A 21,900-nucleotide genomic window follows, 5' to 3' on the forward strand; every position below is an offset into this window, starting at 1 on the left:
TGCAGGTGGTGAATTTATCCTCGAAAATTCTGACACAATCACAAATTGATGTTCTGTCTTGTGGACTTTCTTTTTCCCCGACCTGTCATTTTAACATTTTTCAAACCATTCTAGATGTTAACAAGCTGGCACGAGATTTAACTCTGAAGAGACACATATCTGTAAAGAATAAATCAAGGCAACTGGACGTACTGTAGATTTCTTGAAAACGTTTCACTCGTTCTTCCAACGAGCTTTCTCAATTCTGAGTGATTGTACAAAAATTCTGGGAATAAATATGTAACTGAATCCACATCTGGTAATTAGACCCAGCATTGGGTCAAAGGTTTTGATTCCATTATCCTAATTGGAGTCAGTAGGTGATAAAGACTTCCCAGAAAAAGGTGTCAAGACAGCATTATAGAGACACCTTTGAAGAGACACCTTCAAAATTCGCAAGAGGAAGAAAAATCGACTGCTTCCCAGTTGCAATCTATCCAGTTCCCAGGGAATGAAGTGACAACAGATTTATCAGTGAAACTATATCATCATTATGTTTAACAAATTTTTCCTTTCAGGAAATTGCTAATATTTCATGTATGCAAGAATCCCGCACTGTTCCAGACATCGATCCATCTAAAGATTTTGCTTTCGATTTTATAACAGAAAAAAAAATCACGATTTTTATCCAAGTCAATCACGTACTCCGATTTTGGATCAATTTCAGGAACAATTGGAGCGGGATCTCTTTAAACTGAATGCGTCTTTAAAAACATCTAGTGTTAACATGCACTTATGCAATCTTACATTTTTGGAACAACAGACCTTACGGGACCTGGAGAGTATGGAGGACATTGTAATTAAAAGGGCTGATAAGGGAGGGGCAGTGGTGGTCCTGGACAAGTTAATTTACAAGAAACAAAACATATTAATGTTGAATGATTCAAACACCTATTTACAACTTGCCCGGGACCCCACTCACTTCTACCAACGACGACTCCTGTCCATCCTCTATGTAGGTCTTGATAGAGGGCATTTAAACCAAAAACAAATAGATTTTATTTATGTACCCCATCCAATCACGCCTATTTTCCATTCATTGCCAAAAATGCATAAGGGGGGCTTTCCACCGCAAATGCGCCTAATTGTTTCGGGAATTGGTTCCTTCACTGAGAAACTATCAGCTTGGGTAGATAGTATCTTGCAATCTATGATCCAAACTATTCCCGTTTTTTGGTTGGACACAAAAACAGTATTAAATTTTTTTATGGAGTTCACCTGGAGGCTGGAATATTGTGGATCACAGCTGACATCACTTCGCTGTGCACAATGATACCTCATAATTTAGCAATTACTGCCCTAAAATGGTTTCTCAGTGTTTATTCTGACTATTCTGTGGCTTTTCGGTATTACATATGTGAAGTAGTACTATTTCTGTTACAGCACAATGTATTTACGTTTAATCGACAACTATACCTCCAGCGTACTGGAGTGTCAATAGGCGCTAAATTTTCACCTTCAATGGCAAATGTATACATGGCCTGGTGGGAACAAAAGTATTTATTTTCTGATGATAATGTCTGGGGTCCCTCGATCCGGTGATACGGCCATTACATCGACGACCTACTCTTTGTGTGGTCAGGTGATGTGGCGGCCATACCACTGTTTTGAGATTACCTCAATTGCAACAGTTGTAATCTTAATTTTACATTGAATCACAGCAACTATAGCATTCCTTTTCTTGACCTTTTGCTTAAGGGTAATATTGAAAGTTCCAGGGTAGATACATGTACCTACTGGAAAGAAACATCGGGCAATACCATCCTCCTTGCTACATCCTGTCATCCTCGTCATGTTATTAAAAACATACCCAAAGGGGAATTTACACTCATTTGTTGCAATTGTTCAGATGATGCAACATGCAGCAAGGAAATGGAGAATGTTGCTAGTAGATTAATAAACAGGGGATATGCAGAACACTCTTTGAACACAGCTACGGAGGCGGCTCTCACTGAGGCCAGGGCAGAATTAGTATACTCGAATAAAAAGAAGTATGCTAAAGATAGAAAAATACATATATCGAGTCCTTCTTCTGCCCCGGCCTTTTTGACAAGCTATAGCCTGGAGTACTCTAAAATATGTCGAATTGTCAAAAAACATCTTTCTATTTTGGAATATGATGAACAGTGGAAGGATATTGCTTGTTTGGGTATTAAGAGCACCAACAACAGCCCAAAAAGTCAGTCCTTCACTGTTTTTGGATACTAAATTAGGTCCACCCACTTGGCTAACGTATAAAGGAAATTTTAAATGTGGACACAAAATTTTCACGTGCTGTAGAGTGATGTTAACAGGTAGTCATATTCTTTCATATGTCAACAATAAATCGTATACCCTGAAACAATATATGAATTGTAACACAACATTTGTGGTATATTGCATTGCATGCTCTATATGTCGCCTCCAATATGTTGGATGCACTACCAATAAGTTAAAAACCAGAATATGTAGACATATTTTGGGCATTCCTCATGTCAAAACTAGGATTGTCTCTGCGGTCAGTGCACACTATGCATCAGTGCACGGAGGCGACATAACGGGCATGCAAGTTCAGGGATTAGAAAGGGTTAATTCCCCAATACGAGGTGGAGACCACAGAAGAAAGCTTCTAAATAGGGAATCATATTGGATCTTTTGCATGGAATCTAGTATGCCAAAAGGTATTAATCGAAGACATGATCTGATTCTTCATTATTGACATAGTACACATGTATTTATTCGATTTTTTTAGTTGTTATTTTTTAGTCATTTATACAAGATCGAATGTTTCTGCTGACCAGAGAGGGGGTGCCTGCGGCTATCCATAAGGTATAAAAACTCCATGTGAACACAGTCTTGTGGTCATGATTAAGGATCAGTATTGAGGGGATTCGAAATGCATTGACATGAAATGTTTGTATGGATTTTAATGCACTACATTGAACAATAAAGCTGCCACGTTTTATATGAAGCTGGCTTATCCTTCCTTTGTTCCACATTGAAAAAGTTTATGTCCGGTTCCTGACAGCAATCCATGCTTCGACTACAATACACTAACAGGTGAGCGCACCCAACCCCCTTCTACTTGGACTATCATTGACATCAGGTTCAGCATAACTCCCAACCATCCTGAATCCAGCGGGACAGTCCCAAATTTCGGAAAGATGTCTTGGACACAAAAACTTCAAATCCATATTGCTGTACTTGGATGATGTGATCGTCTACTCCAAGACTTATGAACATTTACAGCAGATATATTATAGACTCTGGCTCAACATGGATTGAAAGTAAAACCTTGAAAGTGTCACTTGTTAAAACCCCAAGTGAAATATATGGGACATGTTGTGAGTGCATAAGGCGTGAAACCGGACCCTGATAAGGTAGCGGCCGTACAGAGTTGGCCCGCTCCTAAGACCGGCAAAGAGGTGAAGAGATTTCTTGGATATACAAGTTACTATCGGAGATTTATCCCACACTTCGCTCAAATTGTGGAGCCCATCCAGGAGCTTTTGAAGGGTGATCCTAAAGGCGGTCAGAATGCTAAAATACCAGAAGAATGGAATGAAGAGCAACAGATCACTTTCCAGCTGCTTAAAGAAAACTCACTGAGCCACCAGTCTTGGGCTACCCTGACTATAGCCTACCATTCTGTCTTTATACAGAGATAAGTGAGAAAAGTAAGGAGCCGTACTATCTCAGACACAAGCAAGGACTGAAAGAGTCATCGCCTATGCCAGCAGATCGTTGCGAGAACCGGAGTGGAATGACCATAATTATAGCTCCTTCAAACTGGAAGTCCTGGTTGTGGTCTGGGCTGTAACTGAGAAGTTAAAGGATTATCTAGCGGCAGTGGCGTGCCCAGGGTTTTTGGCACCCGGGGCGGGTCATTTCTCTGGCACCCCCCCCAATACTTGACCACATATCTCTTACATCCAGGGACATCTCCTGTCATGTAGACCTTCTCTCTCCTCTTCTCCTCCGATAAACCGCCATGAGAAATTCTTTCAGCCGCATCTCGTCTCTACAGAGTTTGTAACACAGACACGTTAGATTTCTACATTTTTCCATCAACCTCCCTATCCTGGTGTCCCCACAGCGTCATCCTGCTACCACCCCCAATACTGTGCCCGTTGTGCCCCCCAATGCCCCAGGTACCGTACTGCTGAAAAAATAGTGACCCTAATAGACATAATTGGGGTCATTTATCAAACTGGTGTAAAGTAGAACTGGATTTCCAAAGGAGCTGTCAAATATGAAAGGTGGAATCTGATTGGCTGCTATGGACAACTAAGCCAGTTCTACTTTACACCAGTTTGATAAATTACCCCAAAGGTCCCTATAGCGTCCACAGCAGCTATAATGTCCCCTAGAGTGCCCCCAGTAATAATAACACCCTAAATTGTGCTCCAGGTAATAATCCCTATAGTGTCCCCAGAAATAATAGAATGGCCCCTACAGTGCCTCCCCAATAGAAAGGCCCCCATGCTGCCTCCCACACAGTAATTTACCCCACACTGCCCCCCACACAGTAGTGTCCCCTACACTGCCCCATACAGTAGTGTCCCCCACACTGACCCCATACAGTAGTGTCCCCCACACTGCCCCATACAGTAGTGTCCCCCACACTGCCCCCCCACAGTAGTGTCCCCCACACTGCCCCCCACACTGTAGTGTCCCCCACACTGCCCCCCACAGTAGTGTCCCCCACGTTGCCCCCACACAGTAGTGTCCCCCACACTGCAGTGTCCCCCACACTGCCCCCGACACAGTAGTGTCCCCCACACTGCCCCCTACACAGTAGTGTCCCCCACGCTGCCCCCCACACAGTAGTGTCCCCCACACTGCCCCCCACACAGTAGTGTCCTCCACGCTGCCCCCCACACAGTAGTGTCCCCCATGCTGCCCCCCACACAGTAGTGTCCCCCACGCTGCCCCCACATAGTGGTGTCCCCCACACACAGTAGTGTCCCCCACACTGCAGTGTCCCCCACACTGCCCCCACACAGTAGTGTCCCCCACACTGCCCCCCACATTGCCCCCCACACTGCAGTGTCCCCCACACTGCCCCCGACACAGTAGTGTCCCCCACTCTGCAGTGTCCCCCATACTGCCCCCGACACAGTAGTGTCCCCCACACTGCAGTGTCCCCCACACTGCCCCCTACACAGTAGTGTCCCCCACGCTGCCCCCACACAGTAGTGTCCCCCACACTGCCCCCCACACAGTAGTGTCCTCCACGCTGCCCCCCACACAGTAGTGTCCCCCACGCTGCCCCCCACACAGTAGTGTCCCCCACGCTGCCCCCACATAGTGGTGTCCCCCACACACAGTAGTGTCCCCCACACTGCAGTGTCCCCCACACTGCCCCCACACAGTAGTGTCCTCCACGCTGCCCCCGACACAGTAGTGTCCCCCACTCTGCAGTGTCCCCCACACTGCCCCCGACACAGTAGTGTCCCCCACACTGCAGTGTCCCCCACACTGCCCCCTACACAGTAGTGTCCCCCACGCTGCCCCCACACAGTAGTGTCCCCCACACTGCCCCCCACACAGTAGTGTCCTCCACGCTGCCCCCCACACAGTAGTGTCCCCCACGCTGCCCCCCACACAGTAGTGTCCCCCACGCTGCCCCCACATAGTGGTGTCCCCCACACACAGTAGTGTCCCCCACACTGCAGTGTCCCCCACACTGCCCCCACACAGTAGTGTCCTCCACGCTGCCCCCGACACAGTAGTGTCCCCCACTCTGCAGTGTCCCCCACACTGCCCCCGACACAGTAGTGTCCCCCACACTGCAGTGTCCCCCACACTGCCCCCTACACAGTAGTGTCCCCCACGCTGCCCCCACACAGTAGTGTCCCCCACACTGCCCCCCACACAGTAGTGTCCTCAACGCTGCCCCCCACACAGTAGTGTCCCCCACGCTGCCCCCCACACAGTGGTGTCCCCCACACACAGTAGTGTCCCCCACACTGCAGTGTCCCCCACACTGCCCCCACACAGTAGTGTCCCCCACACTGCCCCCCACATTGCCCCCCACACTGCAGTGTCCCCCACACTGCCCCTCACACAGTAGTGTCCCCCATGCTGCCCCCCACACAGTAGTGTTCCCCACATTGCCCCCCACACAGTAGTGTTCCCCACATTGCCCCCCACACAGTAGTGTCCCCCACGCTGCCCCCACACAGTAGTGCCCCCCACGCTGCCTCCACATAGTGGTGTCCCCCACACTTCTCCCCACACAGTAGTGTCCCCCACACTGCAGTGTCCACCATGCTGCACCCCACACAGTAGTGTGCCCCATTCTGCCCCCACACAGTAGTGTCCCCCACGCTACCCCACACAGTGGTAGTGTCCCCCACATTGCCCCCCACACAGTAGTGTCACCCACATTGCCCCCCACACAGTAGTATCCCCCACATTGCCATCCCTCCCATAATAATTTGCCCCCCACTGTCCCACACAGTATCCCACCATATTCCCCCACGTCTCCCTGTGTGCATCCCCTTCATGTCCCCCAAAGAACTTTGCACATAAAATAAAAAAAGAATTTGCGCCCACACAATATCCCACCATATTCCCCCACCACACATCTTCTGTCCTGTGTGCACCCCGGCCCCCTCATGTCCCCCAAAGTTGGCACATAAAAAATTAAAATAAAACTCTAACCCTAAAAGCTAAATAGTTACCTGCGCTTGCTGGCAGACTCAGGGTCCCAGCACTGTGCTGCTGAGTCCCGGCACAGGCGCGCGAGATGACGTCATCACGCGCACCTGCGCCGGGATTTCACTACCGCATAGGCTTCAGGCCTAGTAGGCCTGAAGCCTATGGCGGTGACCAGCGGTGGGGCAGGGAACTATGCGCTCCGCTCCCTGCCCCGCCACAGTATGTGGGTTATGGGTGTCAGCACTTTAGAAATGAGCGCTTCCATCTGTATTGATGGAAGCGCTCATTGCTTCTGGGCCTGCTGGCACCCCCGTCAGAGCCAGCATCCAGGGCGCACCCCCCACCCCTGGGCCAACCACTGTCTAGCGGCCACACCTTTCACCGTCTATACTGATAATAATCCACTGTCTCTTGAACACTGCACGTCTGGAAGCTCTAAAGCAAAGATGGGCCTCTAGACTGGCAAACTTTGACTTTACCATTAAGTACCAGACAAGCAAAGCTAATGACAATGCTAACCCCTTATCCAGGCTACCTGCCCAGAATGAACAAATTTCCAAAGACGATCAGTAGGAAAACATGGAAATGCCTATGTTCTACTACCGATTTGATTGGCAGGAAGCTCTATGCACTGAGCATCAGGCCTACAAAGCTTCTAATGCTCCAAGGACCAGTGGTCCCTTACCTCCAGTTGAGAAAGAGCTCTGGCTCCAACTACAAGCAGAGAGTAGAGTTATCGGAGAACTATTGGATTACTTTTCCAGTGGGAAAGTACCGGAGAGAATCCTGCAATGGAGAGCTGACTCAGAGCTACTTCGCCTCTGGCGACAATGGAGAATGCTCTTTATACAGAGAGATCTACAAGAATGCTTGATCCAGTCACCTGTGATCATCTTCATCAGAAAGTGGTCCCCCAGACAGATGCCAAGATGGTAATGGACATGTACCATAACAGGTCTGGCCACTTTGGAACCCAAAAGTGGGAAGCCACCATTAGGCGGCGATTCTATTGGACCGGCATGAGAAGTGATATCGAAGCCTGGTGTCGGGAGTGCCTCACCTGTGCTGTGTCCAGAAGAGAAAGACATGAACAGCGAGCCCCCCTTCATCCAATAATCACCCAGCAGATCCAGGAACACCTATGCTATGATGATCATAAACCACTACACCAAGTTCATTGTGGCTTTACCTGTGAAGGACTTAACAGCCCAAACTACCACAGCTGCGTTGTGGAAAAGCTTCATCCTGCCATATAGGTGTCCTGACAAGATCCTCACTGACCAAGGATCTGCATTCGAGTCTCAGTTGTTCTACGAACTTTGTGCCTTGTACAACTGAAAAAAACTGAGGACCACCGCATATCACCCACAGGGAAATGGCCTGTGCAAGAAGATGAATCAAACTTTGATCAATATGCTCAAGGCCGTACCCCCTCACAAGAGAGCTGAGTGGCCTTTGCTTTTGCCTGAACTAGTGTACCTGTACAACAACACAACTCACTGCTCCACCGGGTACATCTCATACTACTCATGTTTGGAAGGCAGTGTCATTTACCTGCAGATCTTGCCCTTGACATCCCTGTGCCGGACTCTGAACCACTCCTTCCCCAATCTTAGTGGGTCAAAGAGCATCAGAAGCGCCAAGAGGGTCCCAGAGAATTTGTGGACTCTAAAATAGAGAAAGCTCAACAAAAACAAAAACAGGACTTAGATGAACAGGCACACGCTGAGCCCTTGCAACCAGGTGACAAGGTTTGGCTCAGAAACAATCACCCAGTGAGCAAGCTGGATAGCCGCTGGGAAAGCGAACCATACACAGTCGTGGTTGTCCCCTCATCGGAGATCTATGAGATCTAGAGAGCGGATAAAGATACTCAGGGAGTTCACCGCAACAGGCTCAAGAAGTGCTCAGGAGCCTGCTCAGGAACAGCCAAGAGTAGTGGATAAATTATCTAAACCACCATTGCCTCAAGTGACCGAGACTCCAACAGAGTTGTCATCCATGATGGACCCTCTTCAGTGGCTCTCTCTGCCTCAAATTCGAGTTCTGATTCCAATTCCTGCAACTCCTGCATCTGCAGAACCAAGTCCAGTTGTTGATCCTCCGCACAAGTCCCGGGCACTACTTCTACCCCCGGAGACTCTGAACTGCCCTTGCGGAGATCCCAACAGACCAATAAACGTAATCCATGTGCCCGTTATCGGGAATTCTTTGAAATTAATGTTTAACTATAGAGACAATAGGAGCCAAGCATGGACACACCTTGAGAAACTTGACACTTGTTTTGTGGTTATATTTTGTTTTTCTTTCCACACTTCTTTTTTTGTGCCTGAACTTCATGGACTCCAAACTTCAACTATGCCCCATGTGGATTATAAATAACTTTACTACCTCATGTGAATTACAAATGACTTTTTTCATTATACTGTATGTTCCCGTTTTGCAATGTTACAAGCAAAGAATATAGGGACCTATATGTTTTAACTACCTGTTTCAGTCATCAATGTGCCAAACGTAAAGCATAATTAGACCTTGTTGCCAGAAGGGAACCCCGGATAATGCCACCCTTCTATCTCGGGCGTTTCATTGCATAGTGGTGGGATATCAGAGTAAAGGTACCCCCATGCTTTCTTTGGTACTAGAGCGCAGTACATCCAGGAAAGCCAGGAATGAGCGCTTAATGCACACCTGTTTCGTTCTGTGGTTATACCTGAGAGGTAAAACTGTTCTCGGACACCCTACTTGTCCGGGCACAGACCTTGTGGTAGCCGTCGCTGCATCAGTTAGTAACTGTATACAGTATATAGTCTAATGCAGCACTTTAACTTCCCTTGGGTACCCTTGGAACTTTTCCTAAGCAGAAGCTGAGGCCGGCTTGCCTCTTAAGTGCCGGGGAATGTAACGCCCCAGGTGGTGTTACCACTTCTACACCCTGCTTATGTCTGTATATGCAATAACCATTTCATCTTATGCCTTTATTCCAGGTCTTCCATGTAGTGTGCATTTCTTCTTATGCATTTGTATTGTCAATGTAATAACCTGGTTCCCCAGCAGGTGGCAGCAGACTTAGCAGTGCCACTTTACAGCGGGCGCAACCTGGCTTTTCAGCTCTTAGACACTCTCATCTGAGGAGACAGTACGGTCTAGTGAGAACCAGTTGGTTCCTGTATGCCATGCTGTAGGGAGAAACAGCAGACCATCATCCCCGAGGGACTGAGCTCTCCACAAATTCCAGCCAGGACGAGAAGTTCCTGGAATCACAGTGAGAGACAGACTCAGAACAACAGCATCATGCAGAAAGGAAAGCATTCCTATTTAATATTACTGACATAGCAGAGCTGAGAGAGTACACCACAGATTCAGCATAGAGAAGTTTGTTATGCCTGCCAAAGTCCTGCTAAAACCTGTTGGGAACCAAGACAAGTTTGTGGATTGTTTGGATTATCGTTTATGCAAAGTAAAGCAACTGTTGAACTTCCATACAACCAAGTCTGGACTCAACTCTATTTCTACACTATCCAAGTTAACTACCCCTTTTGCACTGCTTCGGACCACATCACGTCTGGGATCCACGGATATCCAGGTAGGAACACCGTGACACATGTACATAACATCTACAGAGACTGCAGGCCACCCTGCACCACTTTGGAAATCCTACCTCTGGGTACCAACATTTACCATCTACAAAGGGAGCCTTGAGCTTCCACTGCTTAACTGTAGCTGGCGTCACGTTTACTTGCTCTATAAGAGGGACATATTTCGTAGAAACCTCCCAAGGGGCAAGGGATACCCCAGACGTCAGGCCTAACCATGCGCTGCAAATCAAGTGGCGTCACAACAAAATCTTTACTTAAAAGAACCCCCTGGCCCATGTCACCCAGTGGTCCGCCTGCAATTGGATGTGTATAGTTATGTTTTGGGCATAGTTAGGGGCATGGACCAGCTTTGTGCATCACGCATATTGTCCCTCTTTCTGCTTTTCAAAAGTTGGGAGGTATGGGCTCAGGCCAACCTACATTACCTATAGTGATGGACGAACATTGGCGGGCCCCATTCACTTTAATGGCAGGCGAACCAGAAAAACCTTCAGGTCATATTTGCAGCCAGCAAACACTTAATAGAAGTACACAAATAGTCCCACAACATGGACAGTGATATACCAGAGGGGGATCATTGGCAAAAATTCCCACAAAAAATATTTATTTTAATCAGGGGCCATTTTTATGCATCTTAAAGTGAAACTCTCAAAAATGTGCCCTGCTGGAGCCTAGAAAAATTGTATTTCCTATCGGGTTTGATGTATACAAATGTGCAGCACTCCATGTTTTTGTATCCTGCAGAGTCCATAAAAAAAATGCATACGTTAACGTAAAAAAAAATTCTACCATGGATCTGTATGGTGAACGGAAGCCACTGTACAGCATCAGTTTGAGGCATCTGTTAACGCATACATTTTTGGTATGCATTGAATGGATGGCAAAAATAGGATGTGAACCCAGCCTTAGTGTCAGAATAATCACCAATACACAGCGGAGCAGCGTGGCGGAGAGGAGAGGCCTCCATGTACTGACAGAGCGCTACCTGGTCCTGGTGGTCAGAGATGTGGACTGTGTTTCCCAAGGATAATTTTCTACTGGGAAAAACAGGGCACAGCATAATACACTAGAATCTATATAATATAAAGATATTAGCCCTACCCCCGAAAAATAATTCAATTAGGTGTCATTTATTATATAGAAATACGTCTATGTTAGGCGTATTTCTGACACAGATTGTGGCGCAAAGGTCCTTAGCACCGCAATCTGCATATTTTTCCAGCTCATGCCAGGTCTTAAAAAGGATGGCGTGGGCAGGGAAAGGGATGCAGTTATGGCCATCCAGTTATTGGATACGACCGCCATACATTGACTGGATAACACCTCTATACAGTGACCGGATAAAAGGGTATAAGAGGGCACATTACAGGGAATGACTAGGGGGCACTGCACAGGATGTGGTAAGAGGGCACAATGCAGAGTATAAGGGGCACAGTACAGGGTGAAGGGCACAGTACAGGGTGGGGGGCACAGTCACATGACCCTGTGACATTAAAAGGTCCTTATGGTGAATGCGGTTCATACGCCACCATAATGAGAGGCAGAGGAGTGAGACAGGGGTGTGATTATGTGGCTAGAGATAAAATATGTAACTGTCGGCCAGTACAAGCCCCAAAAATTAGGCAATAGGCATTCACCTGACAGCAAAGAACTTTGGATTCTGTGGCTGGCGGTACATTAGGCGGTCACAGGATAAATATGTAACTGTCGGCCAGTACAGGCGCCAAAAATTAGGCATTCAGCTGACATAAAAGGCCTTTCATGTATATACATAAGGCAAGGACCATACTTTGTTCTGAGTGGTAGCGGTTATGTGTGGGCTGGCATAAGGAAATTAAATTACACTTGGTCATCACAGGTGTTGAATTCCTCCGAGATCCATGCCTCATTCATTTTTTGAAAATGTGAGGTAGTCCACACTGTCATGAGCTAGGCGAGTGCGCTTACCGGTCACGATCCCCCCTGCTGCGCTGAACGTCCTTTTGGACAGGACACTCGACGAGGGGCAAGCCAAGAGTTCCATGGCAAATTGTGCAGGCCCTGGCACAGGTCAAGCCTGCACACCCAGTAGTCAAGGGTTTCCTCGTTTCTCAGAGCGTCCACATCGACTGTTAACCCGATGTAGTCGAACACCTGTCAGTCTAGGCGTTCCCTAAGGCTGGATCCGGAGGGCAGCTGTCGATGGGTTGGCTGCAAGAATGACCTCATATTCGAAGTGACCAACACATCTTCAAACCGCCCTCTTTTTGCAGGCGCGGTAGGATTGGTACCCGCAGCTGTTTCACTGTGGGTGGAAATTCTTCTGCCAGTGCCGGCAACAGCAGAATGCAGCATCTCTCGCAGCAAGGCCTGGAAATGCTGCATTCTGACAGCCCTCTGTGTTTTGTGTTTGTACCCGGGGGTCTAAGTAGGTTGCTACCCACTACAGGTCCCTGACCTTTATGCTTTTTATACGAGGGTCCCTATTCAAACACTCGAGCATGAAGGCCTCCATTTGCACTAAATGCTCATCGCCCAGGAGAATGTCGTCCTCGGTCTCCTCCCGCCAGCCACGGACAACACCAGGGACCCCCGAAAAGTTTAAAGCCTGCTCTTCTTGCTCCTCCTCCTCCCCCCAGCCACCATCCTCCTCTGACTCCTTTTCAAACTCCTGCTGACTTGTCTCAGATGGAGTGGCCCCCCCCAGGGAATTAATTCAGCATTGCGACTTCATCATCTTCCAGTTCCTGCTCCTCGACGGCCTGATCAATGACAAAACGCAATGTACGCTCCAGAAAGAAGGCATAAGGTACGATGTCACTGATGGCGCCCTGGCTGTGACTGACCAGTTTGGTAATCTCCTCAAATGGCCGCAGAAGTCTGCATGCGACGAGCATGAGCCGTCACTGGCGCGGTGAAAAGAAACCAAGCTCCCAGAACCTGTCCTGCAGCAGAGTTCGTACAGGAAGTCATTAACGGCACGTTTCTGCTGGAGCAGTCTATCAAGCATATACAAGGTGGAGTTCCAGCGCGTCGAGCAGTCACAAATCAGATGTCTGACGAACAAGTGGTGTCGCCGCTGAACATCAGCAAGGCGAGCCATGGCCGTGTAAGATCTTCTAAAATGGCCAGAGATTTTCCTGGCCTGCCGCAAGTTGTCCTGGACCCCAGTGTATTTGGCAACGAATCGCTGCACGACTAAGTTCAGGACGTGTGCCATGCATGGCACGTTTGTCATTTTGCCCTGTTTCACTGCGCTCAGCATATTGGCACAGTTGTCGCACACCACTTTACCAACTGTCAAATTGAGCGGGGTTAGCCACTGATCGGCCTGTGACCGTAGAGCTGAAAGCAGTGCAGGACTGGTGTAAGCTTTGGAATATGCAAAAGCATGAGACGTGCCCGCGCAGTGTGTTTTTAAACATGCTGTATGTTAAAGCCATCAAACGTGCGTTTACACAAAGCTATGTATGTCAGTGTCACTCAGACATCCTTTTTCTATTGCTGTTATTGCGTTCGAGAGCTTGGGGAAGGGGGAAGAAAAAAATATAAAAAAATCCTAAAAAATTAATGAAAAGAGATAACAAGTTTTCCTAAAAATGTTGAGTCCTAGGAGATGGAGTTATTAGCCAATTTACAGACAATTGGAGCCACTTTGGTTCTGCCAAAATCGATTCAGGTCTGAACCAAACATTTTGAAAAATTCGGTGGACAGTTTTGACCATCTCTACATTAGATGATAGACTACTGTGCAGGTCAGTGTTTCTATGACCAATGATCGGATGAGGCACTTCCTACATGTTCAACCAGGAAGTTGAGAGCAGCAAGGACCAGTGTGGGAAAGGCAACAGCGAGGGATCGATGATAGGGAGTATGGCTCCTCAGCATTTTTTTGTCATACTAAAACTATGGGTAACTATCATTTGACCTCAGTGTTTCCCTATCAAAACTCATACAGTCATCACCTGTGACTTTTACCCCCATAGGGAAATATTAATGTTGAACAAGGGTTGCACTAATAATATTAACAGGAGCATTGCATAACTAAAAGTTACTATGTAGCCGTACCATATACCCAATTACCAAATTCCCAGTTATTTAAAAGGGTTATCTATTTTTGACAATCCTTTTTTGTTAGAGGGGTTCCTCAACAGTTGGCTGATCAAAAGTTGTCCTGCTACTGAGACCTCATCCATCTGCTCTATTCTGTAGAGTAGGGAGCAGCAACCTTCAGCACTGTAAAACTACAACTTCCAGCATGCACAATTAGTCAGCTATTCTTGTAACTCCCCTAGAAGTGAAAGGGGGATTCTGGGAGTTGTAGTTTCAGAACATCTGGAGTGCTGGAGATTGCTTATCCCTGCTGTAGAGGAATCTGACAGCAAGAGCATGATTTCCCTGCAGGTCCCCCCCCCCCCCCCACGCACGGATACACGCACTAGGAAAATACAGCAAGCACTACTTCATCTCCATTGCAATCAAAGGCTTGTAATATACAGACACGTTGGGGACCCCAGAGTTTGAAACGCGCTTTGTATCCAGTGTCTACTCTGGCTAATATATGAGAATCCTGAACAGGATGCTTATTCTATTAAACTCGTTTCCACAACTGGATATTGATGGCCTCATGATAGGTCATCAATGTCAGATCAGTGATGGTTTGACACTCCACACCCCCATCAATCAGCTGTTTTGAGCAGTCGGCGTACTGCCGCTCAGTTCCCATTCACTTGTGCTGCAGTACCCAGGCATGGCCACTACACAGTGAATGAAACCTTCTGCTTGTAGCTCCATCCACTGTATAGTTTCCAACGCCGGCAGCTACAGAAAACAACTGAACGGTGGGCATGCCAGATATTGATATTGATATTACTATCAATATCAAAGAACTGGAAACCCTTTTTACACAGAATTCTCTAATAAGATGTTTAAAAATATGTTTTCTAAACCAGACAACCATAAAGGAAGGCATTTAAAATAGTTTTCTGCTATTTTTTCTGATAATAATGATTGCATACATGAGAATAATTCTTCACATATTCCTATACCAGAGATGGCCAACCTGAGGCTCTCCAACTGCTGCAAAACTGTAACTACCTGCATGCCCAGACTGCAGCCTACAGCAGGGCATGGTGGGAGTTGTAGTTTTACAACAGCTGGAGAGCTGCAGGTTGGCCATGCCTGTCCTATACAAATGCTATATAAGCCTAATACTACAGACCACCATTACGATTCCTTTATTACTAGAGGTAACTTGTTGGTAACACGTGGAGTTACTTGCTACTATTATTATTTTACACTATACTTTTCTAGGTAACTGGGGATGCACAACAGTTGTGAAACAATTTGTCACTTTTAGGGCTGTGTTCATTCATTAAGTGTTGTGTATCTGAGAACAGAGATGATAGAAGTGGTGGAAAACACGTCTGTCTTCTCTACAGAGTCAAAGACAACCGGGCACCCAACGGTTGCCTGATCGCTCAGTCAGCCAGCTAAAGCCCAAGCTGTAAATATACTATATTGATGCTATGACTAAGGATTTGTATAATTGAAATGCGCAAGCCGTGTTCAGGCTGTTTCTAATTTTTCTACAATAAAGAAGAAGTTTTACTTGAAGTCACTGGAGTGCTGGATTTGGTTTTGTAAATATACCATAGTGCAGGCCTTAGGAAAAACTACTAAACTTCCAGTATCACATGACTGTTCCTGTGTTTAGGCAATTAGGGCATCTTTGCTAATGGAATCTGATCAGTAAGCTCTTGACTTTTAGATTATAAGGGAAGTTTCATGTTTTGTGTTTCTCCAGACAACCCCTATAATGTAAACTGCAGAGGTCATCATCTGGAACCACAGCCAGTAAACCCAAAACTGCTACCAATCTTCTTACATCACAGCAGAATTCAAGGCAACCTTTAGGTACTCACCAGAAGCCTCTGCAAGGCCTGATGGACTTAGCTGCTAGAGACCGAGTGTAACAGTAGTTGCTGTCGGACGATGTACCTTTGCTTACCATCGTGGTCCCAGGCTCCATGTTCGGGGGTGAATCCGTTCCACAGTTTCCTTCCAGCCCTGGCCACAGAATGCTTTCAGCTTGTTCCCTGTAGCACTTCCTTAAGGGCCACCATCCGTCACTTCTTGTGATTTATGGGTTTAGCACATCTGACTGCAGCACCTATTTAAGTGGTCCAATCGCCTTCCCAGGTGCCTGAGCATCAAGGTCCTTGTGTTCTGCAAAGGTTGCTGTTATCTCTGCCTTTGTTCCTGTTTACCTGACCGCTTGTGTTCCTGACTCTGCTGCCTGTTTGATCCCTGCCTGCTTGCTTAGACTCTCCTGTTGCCAATCCAGATTGCCTGACCTGTACTTGTGCCGCCTGCCCTGACCTATTGCTTGCTTGTCTTTGTTTCTGCTTCATCCTTCGATTCTGCATTGTCGCTCCTAGTTATGACTCAGCCTACTGACTATGACTGTACCTCTGGTACCTTGCTCTGGTACCCCCTGGTTTGCCTGGACCAGCTGCCTCGTGTGCCAATCCTCCTCAAGAGGTAGTGACCTGGTGTGCCCCTTGGGAAAGTCTATCTCCGCCATCAGAGGTACTGTGAAGAACAAGGGGTTCATTTAGACAATGCCTTTACAGGAGGTTAAATTTGCAGAATAAGATGGCAGACAATGGGTGTTAACTCACAGTAGCCGATCATTCCAGATGTGAAATGAAAGAGTAGAAAGAAAGAAAGGGTCAAAACTAGAAGAGTAAGCGGAAGCCAAATCAGTAGACAAGGAGTTAATCAGGAGCCAAGATAAAGTCAGTACACAGAAGATATCTAGGCAAGAATGGGCATGAGTACTAAGCATAGTAGGACAAAAAGGAGCTGGGACACATATGAAATCACAGGCACTGACTGAGAATCAATGCCTGATTTAAATGCCCCGTCTAGCCTTGTGATTGTATTTTGGGCCAGCTAGGACCTACTCCTGCAGAGGGAATAATTATTGGTTTCATTGAACATGCATTGGTATCTGTGTGAAATAAAATATTGTTTTTTCAAAAAAAACAATGTCTAAAAAAAATACTAATTTTTTTTTTTTTTTATTTTTTTATTTTTTTATTATATAAACTTTTATTTTTTTAAATTCTCATACAAAAAAATACATAACAATATACCATTTACAATGCTATAAGATCCAAAAGTCCGTCAGTTCTAGTCCTTAAAGCATAATTAAATATGATTTCATGCAAATACCCATAATTATATAGATATTAACTAAAATCAACTAAAGGTCTCACTGCCTGGGGGAAAAGCAGGACCAGCCCGGCATCAAAGGGTTTAGCATTACAGATAAAAAACGAGATCTTATTTAATGTTATTATCTCCATACTGAGAGGGAGCATAGGCCCGAGACCCGGGCGGCCCACCGAGCAGCGAACACGCACCCCCCACGGCCTCCCTCAGACGCAAGTAAGCACCACTGACAGGACCAACACCCGTGGGGCGAATCTCTGGTGCTCACCTATCCCGTGTGGGGCAAGCTCACAGCGATCTTTGATCGCACCCTTCCGTAAAACCGAAGAGAAGGGGAGGGGGGTCCAGCAGTCTTCTATCCCAGTGGTATAAAACCCACTCCCAGGATTTCCTGCCTCATCCCCATATAGTTGGATTAAATGTTAATGGCTTGTTTAAGCATAACTCGCATGGGTTCTCCACGGTGTCTCATGGAGAGGGGACACAAATCAAAGTGTCACTCAACAATCCCCAGCACTTGGGGAGAGAAAAGAAAAATAGCCAGCCAGCACTGTCTCATTAGGAGGGCAGAGCCCGGCATCAACTCCAGTTCATTAAGAAGGAACAAATGAGGGACCCAAACCACACCCGTGTCAAATCGCTGCCCGTAGTAAAAACTCACGTCCAAGAGAAAAAGCCGCATCCCGGGTCGCACCCGATGCCCGGACCCCCCAAGATCCCGAGCCCCGAACCCTCACCAGAATGTTAGTCAATATTTTAAATTGATCAAGAGTTAACCAATATCTAATACCGGTGAGTCCTGCCAGCCCCCGGCATTTCCAAAGATGCTCCAATGCTCTATTATGGCTTCACATTCTGCATTAATACATTGCATACACAAAGAAGCCGGACAATTGGATCTTCCCCAAAAAATCCCCCACCTTACCCCCCCCCCACCCCCCACCTTGCAGACAAAAATAAAAAAAAAAAAAAAAAAAATAAAAAAAAAATAAAAATAAAATAAAAATTAAATTAGTTGGTCGTATCCCAGTCTTTCCACAATTTATCCCACTTTAAGTATGCTCCTCGTTGTTTATACAAGATCTTCTCGTAGCTTTTCACCTTCTCAACCAAACCCAGCCAATTATTACACTCTGGAGCGGAGGAGCAAAACCATACTCTAGAAATGAGAAGCCTAGCCAGAAACATCACCTTAATCAACAATCGACCATTTGTAGGTTGGTGATTAACCTCCGATAGATCTCCCAGGACCCATATCCTGGGAGTGAAGGGAACAACAATGTTGAGTTTACGAGCCAGATTGGTTTGAACCGATCTCCAGTACCTGCTCACCATTGGACAGTCCCAGAACAGATGTAAATGATCTGCCTCGGATTTACCACAGCGTGGGCAGTTAGAGGAGGTTCTAAGTCCTCTCCTATATAACCATGTAGGTGTCACATATATTTTGTGCAAAATATTAAATTGTACCACAATGTGATTAAAATTATGCGAAACCAATTTTAAACTTTCCCCTATATTCTCCCAGTTTGGGGAGCCCGTCGCTAAAAGCGAAGATGACCAGGCTCTCTGTCCTGGTGAGAGAACGTCAGAAAAAAACTTTTTCATTAAGTGTCTATAACAGTGAGATACTTTAATTCTCGTGACAATTTTCTTAGAAATTAAATCATGTAAAAATTCAGGAGTTTCTATAATAAGAAGATAGCGATTCGCAGTGCTAGAAAGTGCTGACCTTAATTGAAAATATGCATACCAAGCCACCTCACCTAGATTTGCCCCTTGCTTTAAATCCGCAAGGGGCAAAATGTGTCCACCACTGACCACTTGATGCAGGTACTGAATGTTCTTGGTCCTCCAATACTGGCTGCAACTCAAGTCATTTAAATTCAAGAGCTTTGGGTTGTGCCACAGTGGAGTACAAATAAGTGATGCCCCAGCTCCACACCAGTTCCTTATATTTCGCCAAGACTTTATGGCCATTCTGCAGAAGAGTGTATACCCATTTAATGCATTTAATAAATAGTCAGACTCAAGTACTGTAAAAAAATCTGCAAAGCCTGAATCTTTCACCACCCTGCTGCAGAACTGGCTATTTTCCCATTCATTAAACAGGCAGAGTTGAGAGGCCACAAAGTACCCCCTAAAGTAGGGGAGGTTAAGGCCTCCCCGACTATAGGGCATAGAGAAATAGAGTACCTTCAGTCTCACGCGCTTCCTCCCCCATATTAAGTCATTGAGCATCCGCTCTATCAATCTAAAGTACTTATCTACAATCCATACAGGCGAGTTGCGCAAGATATATAGAACCTGGGGCAGCACCACCATTTTTATTAATGAAATTCTGTCGGCTCTTGCCGACAGGATTTTTTGCCATATCTTTATTTTAACCCTCAGCTTTATCAACAGAGGGAGCAGATTAAGTTGTAGATATTCCTGTGGTTTGGCAGAAAACTGTTATCCCCAGGTACTTTATTGAATCTGAGATCGTTAGCTGGTTATACCGTTCGCCCCGCAGTTCATCTATAGGGAGGAGAACGGTCTTCTCCCAGTTGATCTCGAGACCGGAAGGACCGGAAAAGAGACCAACCAGGTCCATTATGCGAGGAAGAGTAGTGTCTGTCTGATGTATGAAAATCAAGATATCGTCTGCATAAAGTGATACTCGATCGTGATTCCCCATTGTGCCAAAGCCAGCCACCCTCGGATCCTGCCTAATACTAGCCGCTAAGGGTTCAATGTAAATATTAAATAACAGGGGGGAGAGAGGGCAGCCCTGACGGGTACCTCTTCCTAATATAAAACTCTCTGTTATCATGTCGTTGATCCTTATCCTAGCAACTGGAGAGTTATATAGGAGCTGTACCATCGCCAAGAATCTTGGGCCAAAGCCCATTTTTTTCATCACCTCCCAGAGAAAGGTCCACTCCACCCTGTCGAAGGCTTTAGTAGCATCCAACGACAGGATGGAGCGGGCGCCGCTCCCCGGGGACTGGATATTCATAAATAGCCTATGCAAGTTATGATGGGTGCCCCTTCTTGGCATAAAACCATTTTGATCTGGATGGATAATAGTGGATATAACCCGCGAGAGCCTCCTAGCCAAAATTTTTGATAGTAGCTTAACATCGGTATTTAATAAGGAAATTGGTCTATAGGAGCTCAATTCTGCCGGGTCTTTATCCTTTTTCGGAATTAGAACAATAAGAGCCTCCATCATGGAGCATGGTAAGCCCCCTCCCTGGATCGCCTGGGAAAACACCTCAAGTAACTGGGGGAGGAGCGTCTCACCATGCCTACGGTAAACTTCATATGGGAGGCCATCCAATCCTGGCGATGAGCTCCCCGAGATAGACCCCAGAGCCTCCTTTAACTCAGAAAGGGACAGCTCCTCCTCCAAAAATTCCACCTGAGCTTCATTCAAGGTAGAAAGTGGAATCCTCTCCAAGAATCGCATCGCCAGTTCGGGTGTCGTAACAGGAGGGGGTCTATATATCTGAGCAAAATAATGTAAGAAGGTATCCCTAATCCCCTCTAAATTTGTTATGGTTTCCCCCTCTAAATTACGAATTAAAGTGATGGATTGATTTTTCCTATCTTGTTGAGTAATTATTCTTGCCAGGAGCTTACCAGGACGTCCAGACTCCGAGAAATATTTAAGCCCCTTAAAGAATACTCTATGATTTGCTTTCTCTAATAAATACCTTTCCAAGCAACAGCTAGCCTTCTGCATCTCTTCCCTGTTATATTCCGTGGGTTGACTGGTAAAACACTCATTGGTAGAGGCAGCGATCTTAACCAGTTCCTCCTCTTTACACCTAAATATTCTCCTTGCTGCAGCGATCTCACTGATAAAGACCCCTCTTAGATACGCTTTCAAGGCATCCCAAACTACATTGATATTAGCAGAGGGAAAGTTTACCTCCCAAAAGGAGGATATCAATAATGTAATAGACTGAGGATTCTCCATAACGGCAAGCCAATATGGGTTCAACTTGAATCCTAGCCCCCTTATGGCCTTATTCTCCCCAGTGCAAACCTCAATTAGTACGGGTGAGTGGTCCGAAACGGTTCGTACTCCATATCGAATCTTGCTGATATTACTCAAATTGCTCTCATTAGTGAGTGCTAGATCAATCCGAGACATTGCTCTCCCCCCCCTGCTAACGCAGGAGAATACTCTCTTTCCTCCGCCAAGATGTTCCCATATATCTACCACTCCTACCTCTAAACAGAACTGGGGCAACAAGGAGTTACAGGGGTTCCTCCCCCGATCTGCATCTAAAGTAAATCTATCCTTGTTGGGGTCCATAACCGCATTGAAGTCTCCCATCAGGATTAACCGGCATTCTGGTCTATTTTCAGCAAAAAGCAATAGCTGAGTCAGGGGGTACATTGAGAATGG

The sequence above is a fragment of the Bufo gargarizans genome, chromosome 6 (assembly GCF_014858855.1).
Source record: "Bufo gargarizans isolate SCDJY-AF-19 chromosome 6, ASM1485885v1, whole genome shotgun sequence".
NCBI classification, from domain to species: domain Eukaryota; kingdom Metazoa; phylum Chordata; class Amphibia; order Anura; family Bufonidae; genus Bufo; species Bufo gargarizans.